Genomic DNA, 13155 nt, shown 5'->3' with positions numbered 1-13155 from the left:
TCGGAGGGGTAGACGAACCATGAGAGACGATGGACTCTGAAAAACAAACTGAGGGTTCTAGAGGGGAGGGGGGTGGGAGGATGGGTTAGCCTGGTGATGGGTATTGAGGAGGGCACATTCTGCATGGAGCACTGGGTGTTATGCACAAACAATGAATCATGGAACACTACATCTAAAACTAATGATGTATGGGGATTAACATAATAAAAAAATTTTTTAAAAATTTAAAAAAAAGATAAATATTTAAAATCTTGAAAGCAGCTGCAGAAAAATGACATATTACATATAGGAGAACAAAATTCTGACTGCAGAATTCTCATTAAAAGACATGGAAGCCAGAAGACAGTAGGACATCTTTAAAACATTGAAAGAAAAGAACTGTTGAGTTCTACAACCAGTAAAAATATCCTTCATGAATGATGACAAAATAAGGACATTCTCAGCTAAAGAAAAAATAAGATAATCTAAAACAATAACAAATTTAAAAGGATAGAAATCTTACAAAGTATGTTCTTGAACTATAATTAACTAGATATTAAACTAGATATCAAAACAGAAATAGGGATGCCTGGGTGGCTCAGTCGGTTAAGCATCTGCCTTCAACTCAGGTTATGATCCCAGGGTCCTGGGACTGAGTCCAGCATCGGGCTCCCTGCTCAGCAGGGAGCTTGCTTCTCCCTCTGCCTGCCGCTCCTCCTGCTTGTGTTCCCTCTCTCACTGTGTCTCTCTCTGTCAAATAAATAAATAATATCTTTAATAAAAAAAAGAAATATATCTGAAAAATCCCCAATTTGTAAAATGTAGACAACACACTTCTAAATAAACCATGGGTCAAAGAGGAAGTTGGGGGAAATTAGAAAATATTTTGACTGAATGAAAATGAAAAGATATTAAAATTTGCAGCATGAAGCTAAAAGAGTTCTTAAAGGGAAATTTATAACATTAAATCTTATGTTAGGAAAAAAAAAGGTCTCAGGGCACCTGGGTGGCCCAGTCAGTTAAGCATCTGCTTTTGGCTGAGGTCATGATCCCAGGGTCCTGGGATTGAGCCCGCTCCCTGCCGAGTGGGGATCCTGCTTCTTACTCTCCCTCTCTCTCCCTCTGCCTGCTGCTCTACCTGCTTGTGCTCTCTCACACTCTCTCTCTCTGTCAAATAAATAAATAAAATCTTAAAAAAAAGAAAAAAAAGGTCTCAATAATGAAAGAAAGTGGAAAAGGAAGAGCAAAGTACACCCAAACCAAATAGAGACAAGGAAAAGTCAAATCTGAGAACAGAAATCAACAAAATTTTAATAAGAAATTTGATGAAACCAAAACATGGTTCTTTGAAAAGATCAATAATATTTGTAAACCTCTAGACAGAATGATCAAGAAAAAAGAGAAGACATAAATCACCAGTAGCAGGCATAAGAGATCCTACAGACATTAAAAGGATAATAAGGAAATACAACAAACAACTCTATGCTAATGAATTCAAGAACTTAAATGGGCCAGTGCCTTGAAAGACAGAAATTAACAAAACTCACTGAAAAAGAAATAAATAACCTGAATATTCCTATATCTATTAAAAAAAATTGAAAACATTCCCACAAAGAAAACTCCAGGCCCAGATGGTTTCACTGGAGATTTCTAGGAAAAAAATATAATTATCAACATAATTGATGTATAAATATCAATTTTATGCTATCTCTTCCAGAAAATGAATTGAGAAAACACTTCCCAACTTATTTTATGAGCCAGCATCACACTGATACCAAAATTAGAAATAATGCACTGTAAGAAACTACAGATAAATATTATGACCACAAATACCTAAATCATCAACAAAATTCTAGCAAATTATATTCAGCAACATATAAAATGTAATATATTATGAGCAAACTGGAATTTATCCAAGGAATATAAGGCTGGTTCAATATTTAAAAATCAATCAATGTAATTCACTATTAAGAATTTTTTTTAATCATAGATAATCTCAACTAATGAAAAAAGGAAGCCTTTGATAGGAGTTAACATCCATTCATGAGAGAAATTCTCTGCAAAGTAGGAACAGAAGAGAATTTCCTCAACCTGATAAAGGACATCTATAAAAAATCTGTAGCTAACATAATACTTACCCAAGTTTTAATCTAAGTTATCCAAGCCTTAATCATCTAGTCTGTAAACTGAGGATATAAATATTTGCCTCTTGGATTTATTATGAAAGTCAAAGTTATTAGTACAATGCATAGCACATTAAAAATGGTGAAAATAGGGCACCTGGGTGGTTCAGTTGGTTAAGCGACTGCCTTCAGCTCAGGTCATGATCCCAGGGTCCTGGGATCGAGCCCGCATCGGGCTCCCTGCTCAGCGGGAAGCCTGCTTCTCCCTCTCCCACTCCCCCTGCTTGTGTTCCCTCTCTCGCTGTGTCTCTCTCTGTCAAATAAATAAAATCTTTAAAAATAAATAAATAAAAATAAATAAATAAATAAATAAAAATGGTGAAAATAGTGGAACCATGGAGGGTGCAGAAGAGAAGAAAAAGAAGGTTCCTATTGTGCCAGAAATCCTTAAGAAAAAGCAAAGGAATTTTGCAGAGTTGAAGATCAAGTGTCTGAGAAAGAAGTTTGCCCCAAAAATTCTTTGAAAAAAGCAAGGAGGAAGCTTATCTATGAAAAAGCTAAGCATTACCACAAAGAATATAGGCAGATGTAAGGAACTGAGATTCGAAGGGCGAGGATGGCAAGAAAAGTTGGCAACTTCTCCATACCTGCAGAACCCAAACTGGCATTTGTCATCAGGATCAGAGGTAGCAGTGGTGTGAGCCCAAAGGTTCGAAAGGTGTTGCAGCTTCTTCACCTTCACCAGATTCTTCAATGGCACCTTTGTTAAGCTCAAAAAGGTTTCAGTTAACATACCAAGGATTGTGGAACCATATATAGCATGGGGGGACCCAACCCTGAAGTCGGTGTATGAATTGATCTACAAGTGTGGTTAAGGCAAAATCAACAAGTGAATTGCCCTGACAGGTAACACATTGATTGCTTGATCTCTTGGTAAATATGGCATCATCTGCATGGAAGATCTGATTGACCAGGTCTACACTGTTGGAAAATGTTTCAAAGAAGAAAACAACTTTTTATGGCCCTTCAAATTATCTTCTCCACAAAGGGGAATGAAGAAAAAGCCCACCCATTTTGTAGAAGGTAGAGATGCTGGTAACAAGGAAGACCAGGTCAATAGGCTTATGAAGGATGAACTAAAGTATCTACCATGATTATTTTTGTAATCTGGTCAGTTAATAAATGACTACTTTCATATTGAAAAAAATGTGAAAATAATAATTATTATATATGCAATAATAATAAAATTTATATTCATTACACATCAGTACTGCATTATTGGTTGGAATGTTGCATAGTCCAGAACTCAGAATGTTTGCAGTATTACCACACCCACACACACATACACATACACACACACACACATACAGAGCACACATTGTAAAAAGCACAAGATGATTTTTAAAAAGTCAAACAAATAGGAAATTAAACTGGAAAAGGGAAATAATATCCTATGATTGATCATTCTTTATAATGAGCACTAGCAGTCACTTCCTAAAATCTACTCCATTGAAAAACAAAATGGAAAACATTGCGATGGATTTGAGATGAAATCTGTTGACAAAGTTGTCCCTGTAAGAGAATCCAATGCAAGACATAGTTTCAGACTCACAAAATCAAAGTTTCCTACTGAAGGTGTTACTCGTGGTTTTTCTCATTCATGAAAGTTACAACCAGTCTTCTGGAATTTGTGTCATTTATGGATTTCTTTCTTTTTTTTCTTTTTTTTTTTTTTTAAAGATTTTATTTATTTATTTGACAGAGAGAGACAGTGAGAGAGGGAACACAAGCAGGCAGAGTAGGAGAGGGAGAAGCAGGCTCCCCGCTGAGCAGAGAGCCCGATGCAGGGCTCGATCCCAGGATCCTGGGATCATGACCTGAGCCAAAGGCAGACGCTTAACGACTGAGCCACCCAGGTGCCCCTGGATTTCTTTCTTTTAGGGAGTTTATATAGTAAGGTTTTCCAGATTACTTAAAAGCAGAAATTTTTATTGATATAAACTTGGGACCATTTTTCATGCTGGAGAGATTAAACTAAGAGCCAAATCTATGTAAGAATCAAAAAAGGCGTACTTGCCCACCCACCCACTTGCTAAAATAAATCTTCTGATAAACAGAAGTAAAATTTCTGAGGTTCCTACTTCCTGCATCCAAAACTGAGTAGACTCCTCAGTAATTCTAAAAGTTCAGGTAGTATGAATGCTTCAGATACTTTATGTTTTATTTCAGAGTATGGAATTCATACCACTCTAAGAGTATTACCTTTATACTGTGTTGTAATTATTTCTGTGTTATACATTTTGGGCTATTTGTGTGCCTACTATGCTCTATTTAAGTCCTCCTGAGTTTTTCTTCCTCTACATTTATGGTTTACTGATATACTAGGAATCTAGCTTAGTTTCTACCACACCCAATAAGCATTTTATAGTTTAAATAATGAGGGGGTTTGTTTTTTTTTTAATCTTGAGTGTCTCACATTACAACAAGGGCTAGTTTAACTAAAGAGTTTTAGTCTGTGGGACTGCAGAAACTCATACAGAAATAAATTATTGATGGGTGGTCAGCAATATAATGAAACATCATTGAATAATTCTTTATATATATTCTTTAATGAAGTATACTGATCTTGCATCCTAATGGGAAGTTAAACATAAAAGTTTCATACTGTTTGATTCTTACGATGTATAGATTCCTTTATGAGTCCACTGGCAGACGTTACTATTTTAAACACTCATAAATCATTAGATTAAGTACAACCATCCAGTTGGATGCAAAATTTAATTTCCAAATGAAAAATGATTTCTAATGTAATTTACACAAATTCATGATGCTTTTTCTTTGAGGATATGCAATATTAAATGTTCTTTGTAAAGAGGACACAAAACACGTATCCCACTCTATAAAAGTTGATTTTATATCAATATCAAGGGATTTTGATAACATAAGAATACATGTCTTCACACTAAGGCAGGCCATATGGCCGAACAGCACAGAGCAATTTTTCTGCTATAAATGGAAACATTCTCTACTTAAGGATTTCACAGTCCTGAAAATCCCTGGTTGTAAACCATGGTCTCATAAAGAGACTAATGAGCAAACGCAAATGTGTAAGATAGGGAAAAATTTATGCACTGGGGTGAGAGAGAGGCAGCTGACTGTGGAATCCTCTGCTGTGATATAAGGCAGAGAACAGATAGGGTATTTCTAGATACTACATATTGCTAAAAATAAGGTAATGGACATCTGTCTTAATGCCCTCTCCTTCTAGTAATAGAAGTCTGATATTCCTCATTCTCAGGTCATGTAGTCTGGGTGAGACTGACACTAACCAGCTCCAAGGATGGGCATGTGACCCAAGACAGATAAACCAGAGCCAATGAAACTCAATCCTTATACTTTGGTTGGAACTACTGAGAAAAAAACATTTTCTTATACTTGAATTGTTGGCAAAATAGGACATAAACCTAGAACTATCGACGCTATTTTATCACCATGAGGGAAGAGCTTGCTCAAAAAAATGGGGCCAGTACAGAGAAGCAGAGCCAAGAAAGAAAGACAACCTTACTGACATCATTTGAGTCCCTGGATCAGACCATGTGAGTGAAGGTCTTGACTTTTCAGATATGGAGTCAGTACTTTTTTTTTTTTCTTTTTTCTTAAGCCAGTTATAAAATAAAAGAAAGTTCTCTCTAAAGGATTAGTCTAAAATACACTCATGGTTTACACTTTTCAATATTTGAGGAGAGTCAATACTACAGTCACATATGTGTAGTATCACATATTAAAAGATTCTTTTGTTTACAATGGGGAGAGTCTCTAGCAAGCACCATACTTTTGTGTTAATATCTTATTGTTTATTTCTTAATTTGTGTATATTTCTCATTACAGATACTGCAGAGTATTCAAGGCTTTCCCCCATTCATAGGGATCTCTAGCAGAGAATAAATTCCTTCATAAATAAAGAAAAATGTGCATATTAACAGAAATATCAGGATAGCCTATTTATAACTTTCATAAGTTATTTATCAAAGTAAAGGTTATAAATATTAATAAGGAACAAATTAAATGAAAAAACATGAGACTAGTTATCTTTTTATCCTCATCACCTAGCTCAGTACTGGGAACTTAATATTGGTTAAATGAATAAATGTATGGACGAATAAAGAGATGAATAAATGAATTTTTTAAATTAATGGAAAATCATCACCCAACATCTGACTCTTGTATTTTTCCCATATAACATTATTTTTGTTGATTCAGTTTCTCTACAAGTAAAGTGTAAGGTATAAATGGCAACTTGGTATCACTGTATGTTATTAGTACAAATCTGGGAAATCCACTAACAATTTTACAAATAGTCTACTCTTATGGTTGAAGAAAATACCATGCTTTCAGGAGATTTTGCAAATGACATACTTCTCATTGCCAGCAGAGAAACAGTCTTCCCCTTCTTTCCCTTTTCTTTTCTTCTGCTCATAAGGCTTTTAGGAAAGAAAAGTGAGTGATAAAATCATATGGTCCAAGTTCCACTTGGAACATTTTAGTAAATATGAGCTTCTAATTTATTTTGATCTTTCAGAGGCTTGGCAAATATGTAATATCCATATAGTTGCCATAGAAATAGAACTTTCTCAAATGATTCTATAGTCATTATCAATCTCCACAATAAACTGATAGTGTAAACGTTACTATCAACTATTCAAAAATGAATAAACTGAGAACTAAGATAGATGATTGACCTTCACATGGCAAATTACCAGGCCTAGAGCACAAAGCACCTGGCTTCCATATTTTATGAGACCCTGCAATGGTGGCTACCATTCCAAACCACAAAGACATGAAGCAATGCAAAAGTCCCACTAATAGAACAAGCTTTCAGAGACTCCTCTTCCTTCTAGCCATGTCTGGGCTGATGCCAGTCTGATTCTTTCCTGTGCTACAATATATGTGACCAGATTCTCTCAAACATTGGCATGAAGACACTTTTAAACTCAGTCACTGGATGCCTGGGTGGCTCAGTCAGTTAAGCGTCTGCCTTCAGCTCAGGTCATGATCCCAGGGTCCTGGGATTGAGCCCCGCATTGGGCTCCCTGCTCAGTGGGGAGCCTGCCTCTCCTTCTCCTTCTGCCCCTCTCCCCCTACTCATGTTCTTGCTCACTCTGCTCTCTCTCTCAAATAAATAAATTTTTAAAAAATAATAAATAAACTCAGTCACTAATACTAGTGCCATTACTAGTGTATTCAGATTATGAACTTGCTGGAAAGGTTCTAGTTTCTCTATAGTACCTGACATATTTGTGGCATTTGATCAATGCAAAATATTAATAAAAGTTATCATAACTATTTGAAAGGAAAGAAGATGTAGTCTTCTTATCTTTTTCTGTAGGACCTCCATAACTTGGAAAATATACTAGTTAATTCCCATAATAACCTTGCCAAATAGATTGGCACAATTTTCCTCTTTGAAAGAATAAAGAAACCAAAGTTACTAATGCCTGAGTAACAGAATTTAGAACTGAAAGAAACTCCAAAAAATTAGCAATCTGAGCTTCTTCGTTTATATCCTGTATCATTTTCATTCCTACTATGTGCCAAGCACTGAAATAGGCAAAAAGACAAGAAAATTGGGGCCCAGCAAGGTTACATGACTTGTCTAAGACCATTCAGCTACCTCAAAGCAAAAGTGGTACTCCAAAGTTTCCACCACTGTTTCTGGACCACACTAGCTTAAGGTGCCAAAGTAAAGTCAGAAAAGTTTTCTCTAAGATCTACTCTATCCCACCTACCATGCTGGTACCCTTGCCAGTACCTCCAATCTGATATGCAAAACTAGTTACTCTTAAAATATAGTTTTAAAGCTTTTTTTCTCACATCATATATTAACTGCAATGGGTAAGGCAGTGTATCAAATATTCTCTTTGGAGAAAAAGAATGCAGACTCAAGATCAAGATGAACCTATTTGTCAGCCTTGGAGAACCTCCTCAACACTTGATTTCTTTGTTTTTCTCCCATCTGTACAACAGAAATAATAAAACCTACATTACAAGGGTGTTGTAAGGTTAAAAATAATGCATTTTTAAAAAGCTTTGTACTTAGGATGAGTCCCATAAATGGTAACTATCATTCTTAATATTTATTTAAATATCACACTCTAGTTTTAGCAGGGAGTTGTCCTGTTGTTGGAATGCAAATTTCTTTCCATTATTCCATTGGTCTGAGATAAAGAAATGGTCCAACCAGTCTTTAATCTTTCTAATAAATTGTGCTCCCAAGCTCAATGGAAATTCCTCTAGCTAGCTTAACTGGCTCATCCTTTTCCTGGCCAAAGCTCTACACATTATTATCCAAATATGTAACTCTCCGGTGAAAACACTACTGCACCCATAATCACTTCCATTCCCCATCCCCATATTCTGGCCTTTCCCATTTACCTCTCCAGTTTTCTTCTCAAGAAGATACAGCAGGAAGTAACCAAGCATTTTGTAGACATGGCGCATAAGTGGAAAGACTATGGGCGTCAGAGACAGACGAGCTTACAATGGCAGCCCCTCCACTGCAGAATTTCAACCCAGATAGGTGAACTCGGGCAGGTGTCTTGGTCTCTTGAGTCTCAGTTTTCCTCCTTTATAAAATGGAGATGATAATATATAGTTTACAGTGCTGTCAGGATTAATGAGACTATACATGCAAAGCATCTAGCACAAAGGAAATTCTCAGGGAAATAGAAACCGTCACTATTTTGAAAAGTGCTTCATCCGTCCCTTCTAAGGTTAAACTGTTGGATCTCATAACTTGATCAGTTCAAACTATTTCATAAAGTAAATCATCAATAGGATCTTATTTTTTGAGCACAGACAACCTCAATACTTTCCTTCACCCTATGTTTAAATGCACCCTAATCAGATTAATTTTAGAAAAAAATGAGCATTGAGTAGAGGTATATCAACACCTCACTTTCAGAAGGACAGACTAGGTTTCAATATGAAGAATGCAAAGTGATTTTTTTCTTCTATTATTCCTTTCAATTGAGACCATGAGTACTCTTCTCTATTACAGATATGACATTAATTTTATTAGCTACTGCTACTCTGCTCTACCTTTTTAAACTGATTCAAATGGGATGAATATTTTCTGGAAAAACTGTAGTGAATCACCTGGGCCTGCACTTTCTGAAAAGCAGAAAAATAAAACAAATTCATAGTTGTAATTACTATTTTTCAGTTTTGAGACAGTGAAATTCATAGTCTTGTACTGGAACTACAAGCTCTAGATTTATAATACTAAAAAGTAATTATGAACATAATTAGATTTCACAAAAGCAAGCCTAATTAGGATGTAGAAGTCTTGAGTGGGACAGAATTTCAGGGTTGATCCCAGCTTCAGAAGGCATCAGACTTCCCTCTTGAAAGAAAGAAAGAAAAGAAAGAAAGAAAGAAAGAAAGAAAGAAAGAAAGAAAGAAAGAAAGAAAGAAAGAAAGGACTTTTTTTTTTTTTCCAGAAGAACTTTTGATCAATACACATAAAAGATTCTTTCTGTTGCCTGCCCAAAAGACAAATTCTTCCTTGGGGAAAATTCTTCACTCTTTTAAGTAAATTCTCTTTACCAGCAAATAAACTAACAAAAGCACTACACCCCCCTTTTCCAGGTAATCAATTTCAAAACCTGGACAAATAGGAGGAGTGAGGCACATTGATACATAACAACGGTCTCATGGAAAAAGTAAACAGAGGAAAATGTCAGGTTGCCCTACTTTCTAATTAGAATTATTCACAGAAAACATTATGTTTTCTTGCCTGACTGAAGGCCACTTCAGACCAAAAGGGTTGAAGTAAGCCTTGTCGGATAGTTTTCAATGAATTTCTGTTGAAAGTTTTTTGATAAAACATGGTGCTGGGGTTAAAACTTTAGGATCTGAAAAGGTTATTCTGGAGATCATCCACCCTGGGTAATGTGGTATCTAGAGACCCGATAAGGTTAATCCAAATTATCCGGGAGATTACCCCTGAGACAGCAAATGGTTCCATAAACATCACCATTGCTATCCCAAGCAGAGAAATGATATGCTTCACTTTTGTTAGCATTTTCAAGGAGACTAAACCTGAAAATGTCAGTGAAATGAAGACCTGGGTTTATAGGCAAAGCTGTCACTGGACCTCTGAATTATGAGGCTAGACTTCCAGTAGCTGCCAAGTTATAGGTCAAGCCCTTCTAGGTCAACTTTCACCTCTTTCACAAAACCCATGATGAAATTTCAAAGGCTTTCATGGGAAGTTTTATTAACTTAGGTTAGTTTGAAAGAAAAAGGTAGGCAGGGCAAAATGTGAAATCCCATTATCTTTGTCCATTGTTTTCTGCCCTTTTTGCTGCAATGCTTGTAGGATCACACACGGATAATCAATTATTTTGGGCACACAGTGGGAAGGCAGGTTGAAAAGGCTAAAAGGATTCTTAAAACATTTAGGACATTTGGCACACAATATTCAAAAACTAAAGACGTAACTTCTTTTTCCTTTTACATTTTTAATACTTTTAACCTCCAAGCTATTCAAAACGAAGTTGAAACAGTTTAAATTTTTTCAGAATTATCATACATGTTATAAAAGTATGGGGGTGGGGATACAAATTTACAGATCATAAGCTAAAACCTGTTATTACCTGGCACATAGTAGGTGCTCAATAAACGTTTGTTGGCAAATTCTGTTTAATTTCTGCATTAAAAACAAAGCCAAAGTGTAGTATGAGTTAGGACTGACATGTGCAAATTGTGTTATTTCCATACCCAAGTGATTATTTATACATGCAAATAATTGTTTGGAAAATGAAGTTTAAAATATACCCAGATATATAAACATAAAAAGACATTTTTATGTGGAGAAAAAAAAAGAATCACTATATTGGTGTCATTTAGTGTTTTTGTTTACCTTTCAGTGAAGTTCCCTAATTCTAGCACTAATTTGGGAATTTGGTTCTATGAAGTCCAAAATTGTGGTTGTTCTCTATCATTCATCATAAACAAAGACCAAACCAAGCCATTTGTGTCTTTCCAGCTCCACTGCCATCACCCACAACATGCCTCTAGCATCTTTGTTTTCTTTTGTTTAAATTCAATTAGCCAACATATAGTACATCATTAGCAGGTTTTTTTTCTTTTAAATATCCACGTCTGGCTGCATCACTTTCCCTTGTGTGTGACATGTCAATAGTCCCTTATTCACAGCCTGTCATGGAGACCACGTGGCCTCACATTCGTGAAAAGCCACAGATTGAAAGTTCAGCCCTACCTCCAAATGAGGATCTATATACAGTCACAGAGACATAGTGCCAGGATTGAGAGAAGATACTCATCATACAACTTTAAATTGATGTCTTATTACCAACTCATACCACCTGCAGTATACTTTAAACTGATCTTTTGTAAATTCTGTAATTTTCTTGTGAATAGAATGCTTATACTGAATTGCATTTTTTCTATTTTGAGACTATGAATATTATAGCCCTAATTATTAGCTTTTTTTTTTTTTTTTTTAGCATTTCTTCATTTCTTTCCATCTACCAGAATCCATGGCCTAAGCTTCTCTCAACATCTGAGGGGTCCTTTCCCAGCGAACTTGGGATAACATGGGTACTTAACATGGACCATAAGGCCCTAATTGCTCTGGGCTCCTACCTAACTCTATAGCCTCATTATTTCACTACACTCCTTCTTGCCTCTGAACTCTGGCAACACTCATCTTCTCTGGGCTCTTCAGACAATCCATGCTCCCTCCTGCCATAAACTTTTGCATACAGATGCCCCTGTCTGCAGTAATCTCCTTCCTTAACTCCCTGACTCCTCTTCAGTGTTACTCTCTGCTCATCTTTCAGATCTCAGCTCAAGGGCCACTGCCTCCAGGAAGCCTTCTTTGGCTTCTCCTAATATACAATACACTCTCCAATACCATGTTCTTACCCCAGTTATAATTATTCTTTTATTTACATGATTCTTAAATTAATATCTATCTCCCCACCAGATGTAAGTTATAAAAGAAGAAATATCTTTTCATCAGGAGCAGGAGGGGACGGCAATGTGTGTGTGCACACATACTTTCTCTTCACCCAGCACAGCTGGCTGACATTTATTAGACGCTTAAAAGATATTTGTTTAATGAATGAATTTTTTTTTATCGTTCCATGCTGGGCTTCTTAAAAAAAATCTGAACAGATGTTAATTATAATCTATGTTTTAAAGAGCAATTATACCCAAAGCCTAATCTATACTGGCTCAATTTATCTAAAACAAACAAACAACTTTTTAAAAAATAGGTATTATACCAAAATATTGTGATACCCATTCAAAAAAAATCTCTTTTGCTAGTTACTTCGCGTCTAAAATATAAAACTCTAACCTCAGATGCACTAATCAGCTAGAAGAAAAAAGCACCAGAGATTTAAGAGACTGTGTGGGGTTTTATGCCACAAACAAAATGGACTAAGCCAAAACATTTAGTTGACTCAGTTCTCCATGCCTGTTTAAGCATCTGAGTCACATGGAGGAAAAGAGAGACATCCATCACTGCTTCTCAGCCATCTAGACATCCTCCAATGAATCCCATCAGTGATGTGCTTTGGTTCTACTCCCATCTCACTTGTTCATACAGATAGAGGCTAAAGAGAAAAAGTCTCTCCCACACTGCAATCAATCATACTGTATCAGTAAAATGGATAAGTAAAAAAAAATATTATATAAATAATTATAATATGTATGTCATAATAATATGTATGTAATATATATGCTACAAAAATTTAACTTTCTCAATATAAAGGAAAAGAACATTGAAATAACTGGAAATCAGAACAATTTGATTGTGGTCACAAGAAAACCTCCCATGCTAATGGAAAGGCCATTAAAGGTCAGTAGTTGAAGAGCTAACGTGTACAGGGCTTACTAAGGGCTAGGCTCCAGTCTAAGTACTTTTACATATTTGAACTTACTGAATTCTCACAACAGTCTTATGAAATAACTATTTAACAAATAGTTATTTCAAATATTTCAGACCCACTTCATAGATGAA

At 35.8% G+C, this 13155-nt stretch overlaps 1 pseudogene; it reads left to right on the top strand.

The window, feature by feature from the left end:
- Positions 1 to 2497: 2497 nt before the first annotated feature.
- LOC102741368 (large ribosomal subunit protein uL30 pseudogene) lies at positions 2498 to 3616 on the top strand (annotated as a pseudogene).
- The last annotated feature ends 9539 nt before the right edge of the window (positions 3617 to 13155 follow it).

The sequence above is a fragment of the Leptonychotes weddellii genome, unplaced genomic scaffold, assembly GCF_054177405.1.
Source record: "Leptonychotes weddellii isolate Sample4059 unplaced genomic scaffold, ASM5417740v2 HiC_scaffold_2776, whole genome shotgun sequence".
In the NCBI taxonomy this organism is placed as follows: domain Eukaryota; kingdom Metazoa; phylum Chordata; class Mammalia; order Carnivora; family Phocidae; genus Leptonychotes; species Leptonychotes weddellii.
The sequence above is the reverse complement of the archived record's forward strand: the minus strand, read 5'-3'. Positions and strand labels throughout refer to the sequence as shown.